Here is a 4,527-nt window from a genome sequence, read left to right on the forward strand (position 1 = left end):
ACCCTGTTCTTTACGAAATTACTATTGTCCCTCCCCCCGTCCCCCCCCCCTCGTTTTTAACGGTGTTTAGTGACTGTTAAAATTGAATGTTTAATTTTTATTTTGCCCTTCATTAGAATTAAGAAATCAAAATATAATGCTACTCTCATTTATAAAAACCATAATGAATACTAGTCTTACGGTCTTACCTTTATATTCTTGTCATTTTAGACTTTTTCCTTTCCGTCAACTCTATCCATTTCCGTCAAAATAAAGAACAGCTCACCTTCTATCTTAGACATTATCCAAGCAACGTTTGAAATGTTCGTCCAAATAATCTGTTTCACAGTTTGATATATCCGACACAATATCATTGTTGGTAATAATAATAGCTTGCAGGGAACAAAACACTTTCATTATTCATCACAAGGCCCTGATCACATATCTGTACTTGGGCAAGTAAAAAATCCTCCACTTTAGAAGGAGAGACGAGTTCTTCACTGGCAAGTTTATCACCATTATCTGTTAACACCTTCATTCGCCACTACTGGTTTCTCAGTGGGACAAAAACCCAAACATCTCGCTCTTTAAATTGCAATTCACTGGTTTTTCAAGTGCTAAAGAAGAAATTTCTTCCAATTCAAAGACAAACTCTTTAGGGATCTTGTTGCTCTCATCCTTGACAAGATGCTGCTCAAATTCTTTGGTTTGCATTTTTTCAAGAACAAACATAGGGTCATCTTCATTATCGCCTTCGGAGCGTTCATCAACCTTGAAATTTTCCACCCCTGTTTCTCGTTTCCAATAAAATCTCTAAAGTTGACTCCTGGGCCAAAGGATTGTTTGGCGGGGGGGGGAAAGAAACCGCGGCGAAGAAGTTTTTTTGGGCTGTGGTTTTGAGTTGGGGGGGAAGGGATCTTTAACAAAGGGGGGGCCGTCTTGTTCCCCAACTAACAATCATTCAAACAACCAAAAAATTTTTTTCTTTCCCCCCGGGGGTGGGGGGGGGGTGGGGGGGGGGGGGGGGGGGGGCGGGGGGGGGGGGGGGGGGGGGGGGGGGGGGGGGGGTCGGCAGCCGGCACCGGAAAAATCTAGCCAAACCTTTTTTCATGGATTCGACCTTATATGATAAAAGCTATGCTAGGGCGTTCCCCGACAAAAGAAGCGACGCGCTACACTATGGCCCGGGTGTAGTGATAAGTGGGCAAGGGTTAGCTAGGGCGTCCCCTGTAAGCGACGCGTCGCATCGGCGCCCGGATGCGGTGATAAGTAGGCAAGGGTTCCCGCGCCGTGGACGAGTGCGGGTAAAGAAGCTAGTCCATAAGCATAAGCATAGGATTAGATTGGCATCTTGGAACATAGGATCTCTAACTGGTAAGAGCTTAGAATTGATAGATGTTATGAGGAGAAGAAGGATTAATGTAGCTTGCATTCAAGAGACTAGATGGAGGGGTAAAAAAGCCAAAGAGTTGGATGACTTTAAACTTTGGTATACTGGGGAGAAAACAAATAAAAATGGAGTGGGTATAATAGTGGATAAAGATTTAAAAAATGATGTGGTGGATGTTAAAAGAGTGGGTGATAGGATTATTGCTATCAAGCTTGTAATGGAGAAAGAGTTCGTAAATATAATTTGTGCATATGCACCTCAAGTAGGACTAGATGAAAGTCTAAAGCTAGAATTTTGGGAAAATATGGGTGGATTACTGCAAGGAATTCGTCAAGGAGAAAAGATTATCATAGGAGGTGATTTAAATGGACATATTGGAAAAGATCAAAGAGGATATGAGAGTGTTCATGGAGGTTATGGTTTTGGAGAAAGGAATGACGAGGGGATTTCAATTTTGGATTTTGCTACTGCTTTTGATCTATCTATTATAAATACTTACTTCAAAAAGAGAGATGAGCATTTAATTACTTTCAAAAGTGGACAGCATAGAAGCCAAATAGATTTCTTCCTAACTAGAAGGACTGATAGATTGTTGTGCAAGGATTGCAAGGTGATACCGGGGGAAAGCTTAACTGCACAACATAGACTTGTGGTCTTGGATATGTGCTTAGTCCCAAGAACATATAAAAGGTCCAAGGTAAACTATCCCCAGAATAAGATGGTGGAATTTGAAAGGAGAGTACTCTAAATCCTTTGTTAATGAAGTAGTCAAACAAGGAAAATGGGATTTTAAAGGGGATACCAATGCAATGTGGAATGAGATGGCTATGTGTATTAAGAAAGTGGCTAAAGATGTTCTAGGTGAATCAAAAGGAAAGATCCATTCTTATAGAGAGACGTGGTGGTGGGATAGTGAGGTTCAAGCTGCCATTAGGAATAAAAAAGCTAGTTTTAAGACATGGCAAAGAACTAAGGATGTTGAGGATCTTCAAAGGTATAGGTTAGATAGAAATGAAGCTAAGAAAATTGCGGGAAAAGCAAGGGAAAGGAAGTATGAAGAGTTATACAATAAGTTGGGCACAAAGGAAGGGGAAAAATCTATTTATAAGATAGCTAAGATGAGGGATAGGAAGAGTAGAGATCTTGACCATGTTAGATGTATTAAAAATGGAGATGGTAAAGTATTAGTTTGTGAGGAGGATATTAAGAAAAGATGGGAAACCTATTTCTCTAGTTTACTAAATGAGCATTCTTCAAGCACTTATGGTTCGGACGATTACACTTTTCACCAAGGCATTGGTGTCCGAACTTATATTCGTAGAATTTCGATGTCCGAAGTAAAAGAAGCTTTAAGGAGGATGAAACTCGGCAAGACACAAGGTCCTGATGAAATCCCAATTGAAGTATGGAAGAGCTTAGGAACCCATGGACTAGTTTGGTTGACTAAGTTGTTTAATAAGATTATGAGCACGGGGAAAATGCCAGATGATTGGAGGAGAAGTGTTGTGGTTCCAATTTACAAAAATAAAGGAGATATTCAAAGTTGTAATAACTATAGAGGCATTAAATTGATGAGCCATACGATGAAATTATGGGAGAGAATAATTGAAACCCGGTTGAGACACTTAACTATAGTTACGGAGAACCAATTTGGGTTTATGCCGGGAAGATCTACAACGGAGGCTATTTACTTAATTAGGAGACTTATGGAAAGGTATAGAGAATGTAGGAAAGACCTTCATATGGTATTTATTGATCTAGAAAAAGCTTATGATAGAGTCCCTAGAGCGTTAATTTGGCAAGTACTAGAGAAAAGAAGTGTTGCAAGTAAATATGTAGATATAGTTAAGGATATGTATGATGGTTCGGTGACTAGTGTTAGAACAGTGGGGGGACAAAGTAATGAATTCCCGATAACAGTTGGGCTACATCAAGGGTCAACTTTAAGCCCATATCTATTTGCACTGGTAATGGATGAATTAACCAAAGACATTCAAGATGAGGCCCCCTGGTGTATGCTTTTTGCGGATGATATTGTGTTGATTGATGAGACTCAAGTGGGGATTAATACCAAATTAGAATCATGGAGAGTAGCTTTGGAATCAAAAGGCTTTAAACTTAGTAGATCGAAGACAGAATATCTAGTTTGTAACTTTAGTCATGATCGGGCAGATGATGAAGTGGTGATACTTGACGATAAAGAGATTCCTCGAGTGATTGTTTTAGGTACCTAGGTTCAATCATAAGTAAAAGAGGTGATTTAGAAGATGAGGTTTCCCAAAGAATTAAAATAGGGTGGATGAAGTGGAGAGGTGCATCCGGGGTCTTATGTGATCGGCGTATTCCATTAAAGCTTAAAGGAAAATTTTATAGGATTGTTGTCCGACCAGCTATGATGTACGGTGCAGAGTGTTGGGCTGTTAAGAAGAATCATATAGATAAACTCAGTGTAGCAGAAATGAGGATGCTAAGATGGATGAGTGGCAAAACTAGGATGGATAAGATAAGAAACGATCATATTAGAGTTGGTCTGGGAGTTGCTCCTATAAGTGATAAGCTTAGAGAAAGTCGTTTGAGGTGGCACGGCCACGTTCAACGGAGACCTATAAATGCTCCTGTTCGGAGAAGTGATATAATCCATATTGAAGGAACTAGAAGAGCTAGGGGTAGACCTAAGATAACCTTAGGAGAAGTGGTGAGAAAGGATATGTATAGCTTAGGCCTTGTATCTAGCATGGCCTTGAACAGAACCGATTGGAGGGCAAGAATCCATGTAGCCGACCCCATTTAGTTGGGAAAAGGCTTATTGTTGTTGTTGTTGTTGTTGTATGATAATAATATAGGATTAAAAAAAAAATATATTTGTTTATTTTTTTTAACCCCCCCCGCGGGGGTGGGGGGGCGTTAGAGGGTGTTTGTTGGGGGGGGGGGGGGGGGGGGGGGGGGGGGGGGGGGTTTGGGTGAGAACATCAGCAAGTTGGTCAGTAGTAGAGACATTTCGAACACAAAGATCGTGCTTAGCAACCTTGTAACGAAGAAAATGAAAATCAACCTCGATATGCTTGGTTCGAGCATGAAAAACAGGGTTTGCTGACAAATAGGTTGCACCAATATTATCATATCATAAGATCGGAGAAGAAACTTGGGAGATCCCCAAT

Source organism: Hakea prostrata, chromosome 2 (assembly GCF_041222555.1).
Source record: "Hakea prostrata isolate BN-2017 chromosome 2, UWA_Hpros_2, whole genome shotgun sequence".
Classification (NCBI taxonomy): domain Eukaryota; kingdom Viridiplantae; phylum Streptophyta; class Magnoliopsida; order Proteales; family Proteaceae; genus Hakea; species Hakea prostrata.